The sequence below is a fragment of the Megalopta genalis genome, chromosome 9 (genome assembly GCF_051020955.1).
Source record: "Megalopta genalis isolate 19385.01 chromosome 9, iyMegGena1_principal, whole genome shotgun sequence".
NCBI lineage: Eukaryota > Metazoa > Arthropoda > Insecta > Hymenoptera > Halictidae > Megalopta > Megalopta genalis.
This window is the reverse complement of record NC_135021.1, coordinates 7017767-7039181: the sequence shown is the minus strand read 5'-3', so window position 1 is coordinate 7039181 and position 21415 is coordinate 7017767.

Below are 21415 nucleotides of genomic sequence, written 5' to 3'. Positions count from 1 at the left end.
CAGGAAATTGTAGAAAATATTGATGAAGAAATCAAATTTGCCAGAAGTGTAGTTGGCAGAGAAGGAATATCTGCATTTTATCAATTTTTAAGTTTCTTAATTAAGGGAGAAGGGAAAATATGTCTGGAGGTACTAAAGAAGGAAAGAATAAATTTAGCTACTATGTCGAGTATTTTGCATGTGACAGGAGCTAACGCTGCAAAAGCCTTTAAAGACCTATATGACCTATGGTTTGATGAAGAAGGAAGTAAAACACAATATCTAAAAACTCTAGACAAAGAAGAGATAAATCAAAGTAATATTTCCAGTATTTTGAGTGGAGCAGGAGCTAACGCTGCAAAAGCCTTTAAAGACCTATACGACCTTTTGTTCGATGAAGAAGGAAGTAAAACACAATATCTAGAAACTTTAGAGAGAGAGGAGATAAATCTAAGTAATATTTCTAGTATTTTAAGTGGAGCAGGAGCTAACGCTGCAAAAGCCTTTAAAGACTTACATATCCTTTGGTTTGATGAAGAAGGAAGTAAAACACAATGTTTAAAAACTCTGGAGAAAGAAGGAATAAATCTAACTAATATTTCCAGTATTTTGAATGTAGCAGGAGCTAATGCTGCAAAAGCTTTTAAAGGCTTATATGATCTTTGGTTTAATGAAGAAGGAGGTAAAACACAATATTTCAAAACGTTAGAAAAGGAAGGGATACGTCTATCTAATATTTCCAGTATTTTACATGGAGCAAGAGCTAAAGCTCCTGAAACTTTTACAAATTTATATGATCTTTGGTTTGATGAGGAAGGAAACAAAAGACTATATATAAAAACTTTAGAAAACGAGAAGATAAATCTGTCTAATATGTCCAGTATTTTGAATGGTGCAGGAGCTAACGCTGCAGAAGCTTTTAAAGATTTATATGACTCTTGGTTTGATGCAAGAGGAAATCAAACACAGCGTTTGAAACATTTTATTGAAGGGGTCGGTGATGAGGGAAGTAACTTTACGTTGCATAACTTGTCTAGCATATTAAGTAGAGCAGGAGGCAAGGCTAAAGGTGCTTTTCAAGAGTTGCACAGCGTTTGTTTTAATAGCAAAGGACAAAGAACAGAGCTTTTAGAGGACTTCTACAACGCAGGTTTTAGACCAAGTAACTTATCCTCTATACTATGTGGAACAGGAGCTCGTGCTTCTTTTACTTTGAAACAACTGCATAATATTTCTTTTAATAAGAAAAGAAAGGAAACACAGCTTTTAAAGGATTTTTACAATGTGGGTTTTAGGCCGTGCGATTTATGTGGTATATTGAGTGCGGCAGCGAATAGTTTAAAAGAATTTCATGATTTTTGTTTTATAAACGAAACAAAAAAGTATTTGAATCGTTTCTTAATTGAGAAGAAAGGTTTTACACCAAAAAATTTATCTAAAATATTGCATGGAGCAGCAACTAAGATTTGTTCTGCTTTAAAAGATTTTCATGATATCTGTTTTGATGGGAATGGAAACAAAACACAACTTTTAAATGATTTCCATAAAGCAGGCTTTAAGCCATGCAATTTATCTAACATATTATCCATGACAGGAGATAATGCTACTTCCATTTTAAGAAATTTCCATAAATCTTGTTTTAATAAAGAATCATTTTTAAATCATTTCTTAGCTGAGAAAGAGCTTTTTATGCCAAAGGATTTATCTAAGATTTTATATGGAGGAGGACTTGGTACTTGCCATACTTTTGAAAAGTTGCATGATCTTTGCTTTGATAAGGCAGGAAATAAAACAGATTATTTAAATAATCTTATAAAAAATAGCTCGCCGAATGCGATACTTAATATACTATATAAAAAAGTAAAAAAAAATTAAAAAAGCTCCTTTGCTTTCTTAGTAGAAACGGGCCAAAGACAAGATTGGGATAGTTCACAAAAAAAAATGATCCTAAGAGAAAAACCCGTAAGTGTACTAGTAATCAGAGTAAGAGCAAAGGAGGTAGTAAAAATAGCAACAAGCTCTCTGGGATCTTCTAGATAAAAGAGGAGTTAGCTAGAGAATATCTTGATAGCCCGAGAAATAGCAAGAACATAGAAGAAGTGGTACAAGTAACCAATGTAATTCCTTTTGTAGTTCGAAAACGTGAAATTGAAGAAGCACAGCAAACATGCAGGCCGTAGCAATCTTTGCCAAAACAATTGGTTAAAGGAGCAATTAATTTTATAATCCACGAGCTCGCTCTTGATTTTTCTGCTTGTGAAAACACCTGAAATTCATCGAAATCATTTAATAGTGGAAACAGTTATTTCTTCCTTGAGCCTTTTTGACCTTATAAAAACATAAAGTTAATTATTGTCGATGAAGAGCATGATTCGTCTTTCAAAAATAAGAACAGGAAATTATATACATACAATGCTCGAGATATGGCGATAATTTTAGCCAAATTTGAAAATATTCCGATCATTTTATCATCGACTTCTCCACTGTTTGAAAGGATCCATCATGTTAATAACGGGAATTGCAATCACGTGATGTTAACTAAGCGATTTGATGATGCAAATGGAACAGGCTATTAACGATACCTACAAGGAAGGGCTTTCTCCCACAATAATATGTTAATTTTGTTATATAGAACAGGATAATTTATTTTTGTTAATTTTTTAAAGATTATTTGAGTAGTCTCACCGAAATATTTGTTTATAATAATAGATTTTAATTGTTAATTCGTCCACCGATAAGTTAAGATAGAGTTTGAATAAAGTTTATATATTGGGAAAAATAACGCTTTTTTTCCACCTTCACCGACGCGAACCCCAGTGTTACATTTTTCTAAACTGCAGAGGAAAGACGCAACTAGCAAGCAATTCGTAAAATTGTAGATATGAAATTCGGCAGGGAGCGAACAGCTCGCTTTGCCAGTCCAGTTCTCTATAAGCGCATATCCTCTCTGTCCGACTAACTTGCGCTCTATACGTGTATTTTCGATTGGTCTGGTTCCCTAGCGTCTAACACGTCCATTTCAAGTCTAAACGTCTTACGAGCTCAAATAGACTTCTTTAAGACATCTTATTCCAGACGTTGAAACGACGCCCGAAACAAGATTATTTAAAGGCGTCTGTTTCGAAACATCTTTAAGACACTTGAAATATGTTTTTGTAGGTGTACACGGTACATTTCTGACGTGTTGTGTTTACAAGGCCTAGACGAGAATGCGTTGTCGGGCAGCAGGGATAGCAAGAGATTCTGCAGAAAAGGCACATATTACAACAAACATTTGATGAATTAATCAAGTTTTTTGTTTTTATTACCCATACATATATACTATTGCTAATTTAATAATTGACATAACTTTGACATAACCCTACATGTAATCCCTATTTCTACATTTCCTACAAATGGTCTGCAAACGACCTCTAATAATGAATAAACGTGCAGACGATTTTTATTATTGTCATTGAAATTACTGATTTCACCCTTGACTCATCCTCGACCTCTGTCCTTGCCGCATCATATTTGAACTTTTGCCTCGTCGCATCATCTTCAAAACGAAATGTTAGATATATTAAGGGACCTGAACACTTTGAAATTGAAAAAAAAAATCGAATTTTTCTTGTCTAACGTAGCAGTTCGTTTGAAATGTTAAAAATAAACTACAAAATATTCCAGCCTTTTAAAAAAATTGCTTTTATAAATAAGAAGCCTATAGCTGATTCACGTACACGTGCGCGCCGTAGTGTTAACATATGAAAAATTACGTTCGGAAACTTTAAACACGTTTCTCTTAAAACAATGTTTTTAAAAACGGTGTGCAAAATATCTCGAGATTAGATCAACCGATTACCTCGAAATTTTGCAGATGCCTTTAGTATAATATATATATATATATATTAGACACTGACGATCCGTGTCTTTCTAATTTCTAATAATTTTAGAAATTATGAAGAAAAAAAACATAGAAATTTTTCGTACAAATTCGATAAGTCAGACACAAACAGCAGTCATTTTGATAATTTTCACAAAAATGGGAATGTTCGATGTACATATATCTTAGTTTTAAGCATCTTTTGAATTTTTGTTCCAGGCAATCCCGTTTGGTAAGAATCCTGCACACCGTCGAGCAATCTTTAAAAAAGAGGAATACAGAAAGATAGCGGTTAAAACCTAAATAAACAGCATTTGAAACAAAATTAACACTGTTATTTTATAGTTCATAGCATCGTAAAATAAACCATAAAATCTTATATATCATTCAAGTATTTATTTGTTTTCTGTTGTTGTTTTAAAGTATAATTAATTTTTGATCGCGTCAAAGTACCCCTTTTAGAGCAAAGCAATATGTTAAAAGTTGGTAATAAAAATGGTATAGGTAAATTAATTGAAACAATTCAGAAATTACCTTCTGTTTTTCCAAATCTTGACGAGGATAGAAAAATTAGAGATGTGGGAATTTTTAATACCCTTAAGACCCCCTATAATCCTAGTGAAATAATGAATAGAACTATGTCTCTAGAGAAAATGCTCTTATGTGAAAAAATGGGAACTATGAACATTACCTATTTAACCGGACCCTAAATGCACGTATGCACGTATAGTTAATATATCCGTGTATTAACCCATGTACTTCTTAATGCACAGGGTCACGAGAGCACTGGTCCGAGATACATGGGTACAAGCTTAATTAATGTATCCATGTTTTAATTCGTTCAGAAAATATAACAATAAGAGTTTCTTAATTTCGCGTAGATACATAAGAAAAATGCAGGTTGTGGCAAAAAGGTAGAAATGTATAGGTGAGGAATTTAGTAGGAATTTAAAAATTAATAGAAAAATTGTATACAAGGACAGGATTATGAGCTTCTTTGTTCGATCCTGGGTTAGAGTGAGATAGGTATTCTTTTATCTTTGTCCAAACAAATGATGTAGTTATATGGCCGGCAATAGCTGCCTCCAGCTCTGCCTCCTGCTCGAAGCTCTGTACCTGTAATATTTGTTCCGTCCTTCCACGGAATTTCGGGCCGCATCGGCTCAGCTTTCTCTGGGACGAATTCCCTTTTCCTTCCACCTCCCCAAAAGAAGAAAAAACATTTATTGACGGGAAAACTCCGACTCAACGAGGCGAGTTGCCCGTCCGTCAACAAGCGAGGTGCCATTGACAAAAGGTAGCGTCCGTTAGGTTTCTAGGGTCGTAGATGCCATAACTTTCCTTCCGGCAATGAAACCATTTACACCCTTTAAACAAGGTACGCCTTCATAGGCAGCATTTTTTATGACGGGCTAGTACGCATCGCTTCGGTCGCCGTCCAGGGTTTTTGCTACCTGCGGTACTGCGTGCTACGTCATCTCCGCATCCCCTTCCATCGCATCAATGTCCACTCAATTTCCAGTATTCGATCCACGAACCAGTATATAAGCTCAAACCCGAGGCAAAGGCCAGTCTTCACTCGATAGTCAGCATCACCTTAGTCTTCAAGCAGTCGTCAGTTTCAGTTCATCCTTGTTTAGTGACACATTCTAAACCAAATATTTGTCCCGTTCTAATCAAACGGACAAAAATATTGGTCCACTCTGTCGCGCAGCGGACTCAGCATTACAACCCGAAGGGTAATTAATATCGCGGAGTGGCAATATCGGGTGTGAATACGACGCACCCAAACAATATTTAGATTTACTATTTTGTCACTTTTTTCTTCTTCAGCTATAGTAATTTCAGTATCCAGGTAAGGTTTGCTGCTGTGGATGGAAACTCTCGTAACGAGAGTTTCGTAATAACGGCAATATCTTTCCCTTCTTTTGTCTTTTTCGTCAGCTAAAAAGGCTTTTCTTTATCTTTACGTGTTAATCCACCATATGTCAACTTGTTAATTATATCGTTTTTATTAGCATTTCTCAATGTTTTCATATAATGTTTCTCCTATGATAGTTGTACAATGAAAATTTGCAATCTTGTAAAATCTATGAAAATTTGTAAGAGTATAAAAATTCTTCTAATTTGACTGGATTCAGGAACTCGCGATACAATTCCGAAATAAACAGTGAGACTATTTGTTGGTTTACGAAAATATCTACAATTGTTGCAGTAAACGTTGCTGAGCGATATACTTGTTTATGTATAGGTTCCGCATATAAGTTTTTGAGTCTTTTCGTATAGCTTCTAGGTTCGACCTTTCAATTTGCCTCTAAGCACAGGAACTCCTTAGAAATCAAACTTTCGAAGTGTATATTATTTTTCTAACATTGACGTAGGCTTTAGATTCTGCAATCTCGGTCTTGCAACCTGCTCTTCTGTCCAACCTTTTGTCCCAACACAAATCATCATATTTGGAAATCTTTTTGATTAATTTCTTAAGCTTATTATGCAAAAACTTCATTGTTACAGCAATCAGGTTCGTTTCGTTCTTCTCTTTGAGCATTTGGTAGACTTTCAGATCCAAATCTACTTCAAAGAGATTAAAAAGAATTTCAAAGAAATTTCTCAGTACTCTTTCTCCCTCGCCGTTGGAATAATCTTTATCGTCTCCTTTAGTATGTAGTTCTGCTTCAGATAATATTTGTCTCTGGCAAGCTCCTCTAATCATCGAAAGAGAGAGAGAGAGAGAGAGAGAGAGGGAGAGAGAGAGAGAGAGCAACGGAGGCAGAATAATACAAATAGTTAAAACCTTTCTAAATCTTGATCTAGAAACAGTTCTCACGGTAGTTGTTTTGATTTAAAACGATAATGATAAAATATATGAAAGTATATACTAATTAAAGTGATATTATCCGACATAAAATAATGCCTTTAATTATAATCTTTAATCATTTTTGCTGCTGGTTAATATAGTAGATTTGATATGTTTGGATTAAATGGATTACCAGATCTATCATCTGATGCTGCTGCTCTAAAATGATTTGTTATTAAAGAAACGATTTTCATTTTTAGTTAGATAAAAAATGTAAAGGATAAACAGAAACAAGAGAAGCTTAATCAACCTTTGGAAACATTAAGAAAGAAATTGCCTGAAGACTTTAGATAGGAGCTGCTGCGGGTAAAGTAGATTGTTTTCTTTTTCTTTTTTTCTTTTTTTCTTTTTTTCTTTTTTTCTTTTTTTCTTTTTTTCTTTTTTTCTTTTTGTTTTGAGGATCTGATTACAGGTAGTAGAGGATTCAGTATAAAGTCTTTACGGGAAAGTTGCAAGCAATATGCGCAACAAGTTAATCAGTCGAAGAAAGGCTCATGTTTGGGTAATGCTGTAAAAGAAGGATATGAAAACTTTGTGAATATATTCCACACATTGAATTTACTGCAGAAGACATTGGAAATATGGGTTCCGGTCCAGAAGTAAGAAATCTAAAGTTGAAAAATGTTCTATGCGGAAGTCCTGAAATTGAAGGAAAAATGGTGGACAAAGATAGTAAGGTACCAAAAAGTGGGCACGATTTACAAGATGGATCTAGACGGGATGGATTGAGTAATGCTTATCAACGTATTCCTCATCAATTGATTGGACTTATGTATCAATTAGACTTGTCGATTCTTTGCTTACTAAGGAAGTCCATATATAAACATAAATATCCTTCATTATCGTTAGCGTTTGAAAAGTCTGATATTGATAAGTTTAGTAACATTGTTCTTTGCTACGAGAAGAAGTCTATCCATCTAAAAATTGAAAATGTAGACAAATATTATACAGATAATAATATTAGTTATGCCAGATTATTTACTAAAGAAAATCGAAGTTTCTCCATGAATAATTACCTTAATAGTTTTGTTAAACATCTAATCTCTAAGACAGATGATTTATCAAATGATATAGAATACCTTGTTATCTATACTAATTCAAGCTTGAATCTTGCGAAAGGAAACAGATTAAAAAGGGGACGATTTAAAAACTTTTATCCGTTTAAATTTGATAGCATGGAAGAACGTGATATCATATTAAGAGACTTTTTCTTTACAAATGATAATCTACAAGGGCGTGGTTTTTATCAATTTGCGCGAGATAAAATAATAAGAGATGAACTTTTAAAGCGATTAGAATTTTCGTCCGCTATGCAGACAGTAATAAAAGATAGGAAATATTCCCGGAAAGAAATAAAAGAAGCATTTTTGGATAAATTAGTATTTGCAGTTAATCAACCTAATAGAGAAGAATTGAACAGCATTATCAAAAGTGAAATGGGAAAAAATAGTAAAGTTCACGACGGTTATGTAGCATTACAAAAAATTGTGTTACGTGATTTAATAGCTTCAGAAAAAGATGGAAAACTTGGAAGTTATATATCTGAAATTACATATGGATCCAATTTATTAATGTCCTTCTTACACAATATGTTCTTGCGTAAAAACATGTTTCTCATCAATTTTGAGGAAAGAAACTATGGCATATCTGTTGACGTCACTATCAATTATAAAGATAGCATTACTTGTATAAAGCCTCACAATGCAAATAATAGTATTGGTTATTATCAGTTATTTCCTTCTAAACGGCAGGAGAAAAAGAATACATTTTCTGTGAATAAGTGCTTCGCTCTTTTCATTGAAAAATTAGAAAAGGATGAAAATATAAAATATTTTGTCATCTATACTAATGCAGACCTAAATCTTACAGAAGAAAAGAAATTCAAATATGAACGATCTAAAAATTTCTATCCTTTACAATTCAATAACATAAATATTAAAAAAAAAGGATATAAGATTTTTAACGATTGTTTTTGTATAAATGAGAATGGTCTTTATCAATTTTCGCAAAAAGAAATGACAAGGCTTTTAAATTTGTTAAAGCTGCCACCTTTTTGGCAGAAAGAAAAAGAAGAAGGAAGACTTTCTGGCGAGGGTGAAAAAGAAATAAAAGAGAAATTTTTAGATAGACTAATATTTGCAGTTAATCAGTGTGACAAGGAAGCATTGAACAGTGTTATTAGAAATGGGATAGATGAGGGTAATGTTCCATATAATTGCGAAGAATTACATGAAATAGCGTTACGTTGGTTAGAATCTCATGAATTTGGCCCTATTACTAAGGGAATAATGGAAAATTTGTTGGGAGATATAAAATATAATAGGTCTAGTTATCAGGAAATTGTAGAAAATATTGATGAAGAAATCAAATTTGCCAGAAGTGTAGTTGGCAGAGAAGGAATATCTGCATTTTATCAATTTTTAAGTTTCTTAATTAAGGGAGAAGGGAAAATATGTCTGGAGGTACTAAAGAAGGAAAGAATAAATTTAGCTACTATGTCGAGTATTTTGCATGTGACAGGAGCTAACGCTGCAAAAGCCTTTAAAGACCTATATGACCTATGGTTTGATGAAGAAGGAAGTAAAACACAATATCTAAAAACTCTAGACAAAGAAGAGATAAATCAAAGTAATATTTCCAGTATTTTGAGTGGAGCAGGAGCTAACGCTGCAAAAGCCTTTAAAGACCTATACGACCTTTTGTTCGATGAAGAAGGAAGTAAAACACAATATCTAGAAACTTTAGAGAGAGAGGAGATAAATCTAAGTAATATTTCTAGTATTTTAAGTGGAGCAGGAGCTAACGCTGCAAAAGCCTTTAAAGACTTACATATCCTTTGGTTTGATGAAGAAGGAAGTAAAACACAATGTTTAAAAACTCTGGAGAAAGAAGGAATAAATCTAACTAATATTTCCAGTATTTTGAATGTAGCAGGAGCTAATGCTGCAAAAGCTTTTAAAGGCTTATATGATCTTTGGTTTAATGAAGAAGGAGGTAAAACACAATATTTCAAAACGTTAGAAAAGGAAGGGATACGTCTATCTAATATTTCCAGTATTTTACATGGAGCAAGAGCTAAAGCTCCTGAAACTTTTACAAATTTATATGATCTTTGGTTTGATGAGGAAGGAAACAAAAGACTATATATAAAAACTTTAGAAAACGAGAAGATAAATCTGTCTAATATGTCCAGTATTTTGAATGGTGCAGGAGCTAACGCTGCAGAAGCTTTTAAAGATTTATATGACTCTTGGTTTGATGCAAGAGGAAATCAAACACAGCGTTTGAAACATTTTATTGAAGGGGTCGGTGATGAGGGAAGTAACTTTACGTTGCATAACTTGTCTAGCATATTAAGTAGAGCAGGAGGCAAGGCTAAAGGTGCTTTTCAAGAGTTGCACAGCGTTTGTTTTAATAGCAAAGGACAAAGAACAGAGCTTTTAGAGGACTTCTACAACGCAGGTTTTAGACCAAGTAACTTATCCTCTATACTATGTGGAACAGGAGCTCGTGCTTCTTTTACTTTGAAACAACTGCATAATATTTCTTTTAATAAGAAAAGAAAGGAAACACAGCTTTTAAAGGATTTTTACAATGTGGGTTTTAGGCCGTGCGATTTATGTGGAATATTGAGTGCAGCAGCGAATAGTTTAAAAGAATTTCATGATTTTTGTTTTATAAACGAAACAAAAAAGTATTTGAATCGTTTCTTAATTGAGAAGAAAGGTTTTACACCAAAAAATTTATCTAAAATATTGCATGGAGCAGCAACTAAGATTTGTTCTGCTTTAAAAGATTTTCATGATATCTGTTTTGATGGGAATGGAAACAAAACACAACTTTTAAATGATTTCCATAAAGCAGGCTTTAAGCCATGCAATTTATCTAACATATTATCCATGACAGGAGATAATGCTACTTCCATTTTAAGAAATTTCCATAAATCTTGTTTTAATAAAGAATCATTTTTAAATCATTTCTTAGCTGAGAAAGAGCTTTTTATGCCAAAGGATTTATCTAAGATTTTATATGGAGGAGGACTTGGTACTTGCCATACTTTTGAAAAGTTGCATGATCTTTGCTTTGATAAGGCAGGAAATAAAACAGATTATTTAAATAATCTTATAAAAAATAGCTCGCCGAATGCGATACTTAATATACTATATAAAAAAGTAAAAAAAAATTAAAAAAGCTCCTTTGCTTTCTTAGTAGAAACGGGCCAAAGACAAGATTGGGATAGTTCACAAAAAAAAAATGATCCTAAGAGAAAAACCCGTAAGTGTACTAGTAATCAGAGTAAGAGCAAAGGAGGTAGTAAAAATAGCAACAAGCTCTCTGGGATCTTCTAGATAAAAGAGGAGTTAGCTAGAGAATATCTTGATAGCCCGAGAAATAGCAAGAACATAGAAGAAGTGGTACAAGTAACCAATGTAATTCCTTTTGTAGTTCGAAAACGTGAAATTGAAGAAGCACAGCAAACATGCAGGCCGTAGCAATCTTTGCCAAAACAATTGGTTAAAGGAGCAATTAATTTTATAATCCACGAGCTCGCTCTTGATTTTTCTGCTTGTGAAAACACCTGAAATTCATCTAAATCATTTAATAGTGGAAACAGTTATTTCTTCCTTGAGCCTTTTTGACCTTATAAAAACATAAAGTTAATTATTGTCGATGAAGAGCATGATTCGTCTTTCAAAAATAAGAACAGGAAATTATATACATACAATGCTCGAGATATGGCGATAATTTTAGCCAAATTTGAAAATATTCCGATCATTTTATCATCGACTTCTCCACTGTTTGAAAGGATCCATCATGTTAATAACGGGAATTGCAATCACGTGATGTTAACTAAGCGATTTGATGATGCAAATGGAACAGGCTATTAACGATACCTACAAGGAAGGGCTTTCTCCCACAATAATATGTTAATTTTGTTATATAGAACAGGATAATTTATTTTTGTTAATTTTTTAAAGATTATTTGAGTAGTCTCACCGAAATATTTGTTTATAATAATAGATTTTAATTGTTAATTCGTCCACCGATAAGTTAAGATAGAGTTTGAATAAAGTTTATATATTGGGAAAAATAACGCTTTTTTTCCACCTTCACCGACGCGAACCCCAGTGTTACATTTTTCTAAACTGCAGAGGAAAGACGCAACTAGCAAGCAATTCGTAAAATTGTAGATATGAAATTCGGCAGGGAGCGAACAGCTCGCTTTGCCAGTCCAGTTCTCTATAAGCGCATATCCTCTCTGTCCGACTAACTTGCGCTCTATACGTGTATTTTCGATTGGTCTGGTTCCCTAGCGTCTAACACGTCCATTTCAAGTCTAAACGTCTTACGAGCTCAAATAGACTTCTTTAAGACATCTTATTCCAGACGTTGAAACGACGCCCGAAACAAGATTATTTAAAGGCGTCTGTTTCGAAACATCTTTAAGACACTTGAAATATGTTTTTGTAGGTGTACACGGTACATTTCTGACGTGTTGTGTTTACAAGGCCTAGACGAGAATGCGTTGTCGGGCAGCAGGGATAGCAAGAGATTCTGCAGAAAAGGCACATATTACAACAAACATTTGATGAATTAATCAAGTTTTTTGTTTTTATTACCCATACATATATACTATTGCTAATTTAATAATTGACATAACTTTGACATAACCCTACATGTAGTCCCTATTTCTACTTTTCCTACAAATGGTCTGCAAACGACCTCTAATAATGAATAAACGTGCAGACGATTTTTATTATTGTCATTGAAATTACTGATTTCACCCTTGACTCATCCTCGACCTCTGTCCTTGCCGCATCATATTTGAACTTTTGCCTCGTCGCATCATCTTCAAAACGAAATGTTAGATATATTAAGGGACCTGAACACTCTGAAATTGAAAAAAAAAATCGAATTTTTCTTCTTCAGCTATAGTAATTTCAGTATCCAGGTAAGGTTTGCTGCTGTGGATGGAAACTCTCGTAACGAGAGTTTCGTAATAACGGCAATATCTTTCCCTTCTTTTGTCTTTTTCGTCAGCTAAAAAGGCTTTTCTTTATCTTTACGTGTTAATCCACCATATGTCAACTTGTTAATTATGTCGTTTTTATTAGCATATCTCAATGTTTTCATATAATGTTTCTCCTATGATAGTTGTACAATGAAAATTTGCAATCTTGTAAAATCTATGAAAATTTGTAAAAGTATAAAAATTCTTCTAATTTGACTGGATTCAGGAACTCGCGATACAATTCCGAAATAAACAGTGAGACTATTTGTTGGTTTACGAAAATATCTACAATTGTTGCAGTAAACGTTGCTGAGCGATATACTTGTTTATGTATAGGTTCCGCATATAAGTTTTTGAGTCTTTTCGTATAGCTTCTAGGTTCGACCTTTCAATTTGCCTCTAAGCACAGGAACTCCTTAGAAATCAAACTTTCGAAGTGTATATTATTTTTCTAACATTGACGTAGGCTTTAGATTCTGCAATCTCGGTCTTGCAACCTGCTCTTCTGTCCAACCTTTTGTCCCAACACAAATCATCATATTTGGAAATCTTTTTGATTAATTTCTTAAGCTTATTATGCAAAAACTTCATTGTTACAGCAATCAGGTACGTTTCGTTCTTCTCTTTGAGCATTTGGTAGACTTTCAAATCCAAATCTTTCTCAATTTTCTGAAAAAACCTATCATTAGATTTTCTTCAAAATACCATAATCTTGCTTAAATAACGTTTTTATATAGGGATTAAGCATTTAGAACGAAATCTAATGTCAGAAAATGGCACTTTACTCTCGTGAATTTACGGTTTTTTCAATTTTCTGATAGAACCTATTATTAGATATACTTCAAAATACGATATTCTTGCTTCAATAACGTTTTTACATAGGGATTAAGCATTTAGAACGAAATCTAATGTCAGAAAATGGCACTTTCCTCTTATGATTTTACGGTTTTTTCAATTTTCTGAAAAAACCTATCATTAGATATACTTCAAAATACGATATTCTTGCTTAAATAACGTTTTTACATAGGGATGAAGCATTTAGAATGAAATCTAATTTCAGAAAATGGCACTTTACTCTAGCGATTTTTCGGTTTTTTCAATTTTCTGAAAAAACCTATAATTAGATTTACCTCAAACTACGATATTCTTGCTTAAATAACACTTTTACATAGGGATTAAGCATTTAGAACGAAATCTAATGTCAGAAAATGGCACTTTCCTCTTATGATTTTACGGTTTTTTCAATTTTCTGAAAAAACCTGTCATTAGATTTTCTTAAATACGAGAATCTGGCTTAGCTAACGATTTTACATTAGAACTAAGTATTTAGAACGAAATGTAATGTCAGAAAATGGCACTTTACTCTTGTGATTTTTCGGCTTCTTCAATTTTCTGAAAAAACCTATCATTATAGATATACTTCGAAATACGATATTCTTGCTTCAATAACGTTTTTACATAGGGATTAAACATTTAGAACGAAATCTAATGTCAGAAAATGGCACTTTACTCTTGTGATTTTTCGGTTTTTTCAAATGTCTGTAAAAACCTATTCTTAGACTTCCTTCCAGGTACAATATTGTTGCTTAAATAACGTTTTTACATAGAGATTAAGCATTTAGAACGAAATCTAATGTCAGAAAATGGCACTTTACTCTTGTGATTTTTCGGATTTTTCAATTTTCTGAAAGAATCTATCATTTGATTTTCTTCAATGTCCGATATTCTTGCTTAAATAACGTTTTTACATAGGGATGAAGCATTTAGAATGAAATCTAATTTCAGAAAATGGCACTTTACTCTAGCGATTTTTCGGTTTTTTCAATTTTCTGAAAAAACCTATAATTAGATTTACCTCAAACTACGATATTCTTGCTTAAATAACACTTTTACATAGGGATTAAGCATTTAGAACGAAATCTAATGTCAGAAAATGGCACTTTCCTCTTATGATTTTACGGTTTTTTCAATTTTCTGAAAAAACCTGTCATTAGATTTTCTTAAATACGAGAATCTGGCTTAGCTAACGATTTTACATTAGAACTAAGTATTTAGAACGAAATGTAATGTCAGAAAATGGCACTTTACTCTTGTGATTTTTCGGCTTCTTCAATTTTCTGAAAAAACCTATCATTATAGATATACTTCGAAATACGATATTCTTGCTTCAATAACGTTTTTACATAGGGACTAAACATTTAGAACGAAATCTAATGTCAGAAAATGGCACTTTACTCTTGTGATTTTTCGGTTTTTTCAAATGTCTGTAAAAACCTATTCTTAGACTTCCTTCCAGGTACAATATTGTTGCTTAAATAACGTTTTTACGTAGAGATTAAGCATTTAGAACGAAATCTAATGTCAGAAAATGGCACTTTACTCTTGTGATTTTTCGGATTTTTCAATTTTCTGAAAGAATCTATCATTTGATTTTCTTCAATGTCCGATATTCTTGCTTAAATAACGTTTTTACATAGGGATTATGCATTTAGAACGAAATCTAATGTCAGAAAAAGGCACTTTACTCTTGTGATTTTTCGGTTTTCTCAATTTTCTGAAAAAACCCATCATTAGATTTTCTTCAAAATACCATAATCTTGCTTATATAACGTTTTTATATAGGGATTAAACATTTAGAACGAAATCTAATGTCAGAAAATGGAACTTTACTCTCGTGATTTTACGGTTTTTTCAATTTTCTGAAAGAACCTATTATTATATATACTTCAAAATACGATATTCTTGCTTCAATAACGCTTTAACATAGGGATTAAGCATTTCGAACGAAATCTGATGTCAGAAAATGGCGGTTTACTGTAGTGATTTTTCGGTTTTTTCAAATTTCTGTAAAAACCTATCATTAGATTTTCTTCAAAATACAATATTCTTGCTTAAATAACGTTTTTACATAGGGATTAAGCATTTAGAACGAAATCTAATGTCAGAAAATGGCACTTTACTCTAGCGATTTTTCGGTTTTTTCAATTTTCTCAAAAAACGTTTAATTAGATTTACCTCAAACTACGATATTCTTGCTTAAATAACACTTTTACGTAGGAATTAAGCATTTAGAACGAAATCTAATGTCAGAAAATGGCACTTCCCTCTTATGATTTTACGGTTTTTTCAATTTTCTGAAAAAACCTATCATTAGATATACTTCAAAATACGATATTCTTGCTTAGATAACACTTTTACATAGGGATTAAGCATTTAGAACGAAATCTAATGTCAGAAAATGGCACTTTCCTCTTATGATTTTACGGTTTTTTCAATTTTCTGAAAAAACCTGTCATTAGATTTTCTTAAATACGAGAATCTGGCTTAGCTAACGATTTTACATTAGAAATAAGTATTTAGAACGAAATGTAATGTCAGAAAATGGCACTTTACTCTTGTGATTTTTCGGCTTCTTCAATTTTCTAAAAACACCTCTCATTAGATTTTTTTAAATACGAGAATCATGCTTAACTAACGATTTTACATTAGAATTAAGTATTTAGAACGAAATCTAAAGTCAGAAAATGGAGCTTTACTCTAGTGATTTTTCGGTTTTTTCAACTTTCTGTAAAAACCTATCATTAGATTTTCTTCAAAATACGATATTCTTGCTTAAATAACGTTTTTACATAGGGATTAAGCATTTAGAACGAAATCTAATGTCAGAAAATGGCATTTTGCTCTAGCGATTTTTCGGTTTTTTCAATTTTCTCAAAAAACGTATAATTAGATTTACCTCAAACTACGATATTCTTGCTTAAATAACACTTTTACATAGGGATTAAGCATTTAGAACGAAATCTAATGTCAGAAAATGGCACTTTACTCTTGTGATTTTTCGGTTTTTTCAAATGTCTGTAAAAACCTATTCTTAGACTTCCTTCCAGGTACAATATTGTTGCTTAAATAACGTTTTTACACAGAGATTAAGCATTTAGAACGAAATCTAATGTCAGAAAATGGCACTTTACTCTTGTTAATTTTCGGTTTTTTCAATTTTCTGAAAAAACCTATCATTAGATTTTCTTCAAAGTACGATATTCCTGCTTAAATAACGTTTTTACATTAGAATTAAGCATTTAGAACGAAATCTAATGTCAGAAAATGGCACTTTACTCTTGTGATTTTTCGGATTTTTCAATTTTCTGAAAGAATCTATCATTTGATTTTCTTCAATGTCCGATATTCTTGCTTAAATAACGTTTTTACATAGGGATTAAGCATTTCGAACGAAATCTGATGTCAGAAAATGGCGGTTTACTGAAGCGATTTTTCGGTTTTTTCAATTTTCTGAAAAAACCTATAATTAGATTTGCCTCAAACTACGATATTCTTGCTTAAATAACACTTCTACATAGGGATTATGTATTTAGAACGAAATCTAATGTCAGAAAATGGCACTTTCCTCTTATGATTTTACGGTTTTTTCAATTTTCTGAAAAAACCTGTCATTAGATTTTCTTAAATACGAGAATCTGGCTTAGCTAACGATTTTACATTAGAACTAAGTATTAAGAACGAAATGTAATGTCAGAAAATGGCACTTTACTCTTGTGATTTTTCGGCTTCTTCAATTTTCTGAAAAAACCTATCATTATAGATATACTTCGAAATACGATATTCTTGCTTCAATAACGTTTTTACATAGGGATTAAACATTTAGAACGAAATCTAATGTCAGAAAATGGCACTTTACTCTTGTGATTTTTCGGTTTTTTCAAATGTCTGTAAAAACCTATTCTTAGAATTCCTTCCAGGTACAATATTGTTGCTTAAATAACGTTTTTACATAGAGATTAAGCATTTAGAACGAAATCTAATGTCAGAAAATGGCACTTTACTCTTGTGATTTTTCGGGTTTTTCAATTTTCTGAAAGAACCTATTATTATATATACTTCAAAATACGATATTCTTGCTTCAATAACGTTTTTACATAGGGATTAAGCATTTCGAACGAAATCTGATGTCAGAAAATGGCGGTTTACTGTAGTGATTTTTCGGTTTTTTCAAATTTCTGTAAAAACCTATCATTAGATTTTCTTCAAAATACGATATTCTTGCTTAAATAACGTTTTTACATAGGGATTAAGCATTTAGAACGAAATCTAATGTCAGAAAATGGCACTTTACTCTAGCGATTTTTCGGTTTTTTCAATTTTCTCAAAAAACGTATAATTAGATTTACCTCAAACTACGATATTCTTGCTTAAATAACACTTTTACATAGGAATTAAGCATTTAGAACGAAATCTAATGTCAGAAAATGGCACTTTCCTCTTATGATTTTACGGTTTTTTCAATTTTCTGAAAAAACCTATCATTAGATATACTTCAAAATACGATATTCTTGCTTAGATAACACTTTTACATAGGGATTAAGCATTTAGAACGAAATCTAATGTCAGAAAATGGCACTTTCCTCTTATGATTTTACGGTTTTTTCAATTTTCTGAAAAAACCTGTCATTAGATTTTCTTAAATACGAGAATCTGGCTTAGCTAACGATTTTACATTAGAAATAAGTATTTAGAACGAAATGTAATGTCAGAAAATGGCACTTTACTCTTGTGATTTTTCGGCTTCTTCAATTTTCTAAAAACACCTCTCATTAGATTTTTTTAAATACGAGAATCATGCTTAACTAACGATTTTACATTAGAATTAAGTATTTAGAACGAAATCTAAAGTCAGAAAATGGAGCTTTACTCTAGTGATTTTTCGGTTTTTTCAACTTTCTGTAAAAACCTATCATTAGATTTTCTTCAAAATACGATATTCTTGCTTAAATAACGTTTTTACATAGGGATTAAGCATTTAGAACGAAATCTAATGTCAGAAAATGGCATTTCGCTCTAGCGATTTTTCGGTTTTTTCAATTTTCTCAAAAAACGTATAATTAGATTTACCTCAAACTACGATATTCTTGCTTAAATAACACTTTTACATAGGGATTAAGCATTTAGAACGAAATCTAATGTCAGAAAATGGCACTTTACTCTTGTGATTTTTCGGTTTTTTCAAATGTCTGTAAAAACCTATTCTTAGACTTCCTTCCAGGTACAATATTGTTGCTTAAATAACGTTTTTACGTAGAGATTAAGCATTTAGAACGAAATCTAATGTCAGAAAATGGCACTTTACTCTTGTGATTTTTCGGTTTTTTCAATTTTCTGAAAAGACCTATCATTATTGATATACTTCAAAATAAGATATTCTTGCTTCAATAACGTTTTTACATAGGGATTAAACATTTAGAACGAAATCTAATTTCAGAAAATGGCACTTTACTCTTGTGATTTTTCGGTTTTTTCAAATGTCTGTAAAAACCTATTCTTAGACTTCCTTCCAGGTACAATATTGTTGCTTAAATAACGTTTTTACATAGAGATTGAGCATTTAGAACGAAATCTAATGTCAGAAAATGGCACTTTACTCTTGTTAATTTTCGGTTTTTTCAATTTTCTGAAAAAACCTATCATTAGATTTTCTTCAAAGTACGATATTCCTGCTTAAATAACGTTTTTACATTAGAATTAAGCATTTAGAACGAAATCTAATGTCAGAAAATGGCACTTTACTCTTGTGATTTTTCGGATTTTTCAATTTTCTGAAAGAATCTATCATTTGATTTTCTTCAATGTCCGATATTCTTGCTTACATAACGTTTTTACATAGGGATTAAGCATTTCGAACGAAATCTGATGTCAGAAAATGGCGGTTTACTGAAGCGATTTTTCGGTTTTTTCAATTTTCTGAAAAAACCTATAATTAGATTTACCTCAAACTACGATATTCTTGCTTAAATAACACTTTTACATAGGGATTAAGCATTTAGAACGAAATCTAATGTCAGAAGATGGCACTTTACTCTTGTGATTTTTCGGTTTTTTCAATTTTCTGAAAAAACCTATCATTATAGATATACTTCAAAATACGATATTCTTGCTTAAATAACGTTTTTACATAGGGATGAAGCATTTAGAACGAAATCTAATGTCAGAAAATGGAACATTACTCTCGTGATTTTACGGTTTTTTCAATTTTCTGAAAGAACCTATGATTATAGATATACTTCAAAATACGATATTCTTGCTCCAATAACGTTTTTACATAGGGATTAAGCATTTCGAACGAAATCTAAAGTCAGAAAATGGCGGTTTACTGTAGTGATTTTTCGGTTTTTTCAAATTTCTGTAAAAACCTATCATTAGATTTTCTTCAAAATACGATATTCTTGCTTAAATAACGTTTTTACATAGGGATGAAGCATTTAGAACGAAATCTAATGTCAGAAAATGGCACTTTACTCTTGTGATTTTTCGGTTTTCTCAATTTTCTGAAAAAACCTATCATTAGATTTTCTTCAAAATACGATATTCTTGCTTCAATAACGTTTTTACATAGGGATGAAGCATTTAGAACGAAATCTAATGTCAGAAAATGGCGCTTTACTCTAGTGATTTTTCGGTTTTTTCAAATGTCTGAAAGAATCTATCATTAGATTTTCTTCAAAGTCCGATATTCTTGCTTAAATAGCGTTTTTACATAGGGATTAAGCATTTAGAACGAAATCTAATGTCAGAAAATGGCACTTTCCTCTTATGATTTTACGGTCTTTTCAATTTTCTGAAAAAACCTGTCATTAGATTTTTTTAAATACGAGAATCTGGCTAAGCTAACGATTCTACATTAGAATTAAGTATTTAGAACGAAATCTAAAGTCAGAAAATGGCGGTTTACTGTAGTGATTTTTCGGTTTTTTCAAATTTCTGTAAAAACCTATCATTAGATTTTCTTCAAAATACCATAATCTTGCTTAAATAACGTTTTTATATAGGGATGAAGCATTTAGAACGAAATCTAATGTCAGAAAATGGAACTTTACTCTCGTGATTTTACGGTTTTTTCAATTTTCTGAAAGAACCAATTATTAGATATACTTCAAAATACGATATTCTTGCTTCAATAACGTTTTTACATAGGGATTAAGCATTTAGAACGAAATATAATGTCAGAAAATGGCACTTTACTCTAGTGATTTTTCGGTTTTTTCAATTTTCTGAAAAAACCTATCATTATTGATATACTTCAAAATACGATATTCTTGCTAAAATAATGTTTTTATATAGGGATTGAGCATTTAGAACGAAATCTAATGTCAGAAAATGGCACTTTACTCTTGTGATTTTAAGGTTTTTTCAATTTTCTGAAAAAACCTATCATTATAGATATACTTCAAAATACGATATTCTTGCTTAAATAACGTTTCTACATAGGGATGAAGCATTTAGAACGAAATCTACTGTCAGAAAATGGCACTTTACTCTTGTGATTTTTCGGTTTTTTCAATTTTCTGAAAAAACCTATCATTATAGATATACTTCAAAATACGATATTCTTGCTTAAATAACGTTTTTACATAGGGATTGAGCATTTAGAACGAAATCTAATGTCAGAAAATGGCACTTTACTCTTGTGACTTTACGGTTTTTTCAATTTTCTGAAAAAACCTATCACTATTGATATACTTCAAAATACGATATTCTTGCTTAAATAACGTTTTTACATAGGGATGAAGCATTTAGAACGAAATCTAATGTCAGAAAATGGAACATTACTCTCGTGATTTTACGGTTTTTTCAATTTTCTGAAAGAACCTATGATTATAGATATACTTCAAAATACGATATTCTTGCTCCAATA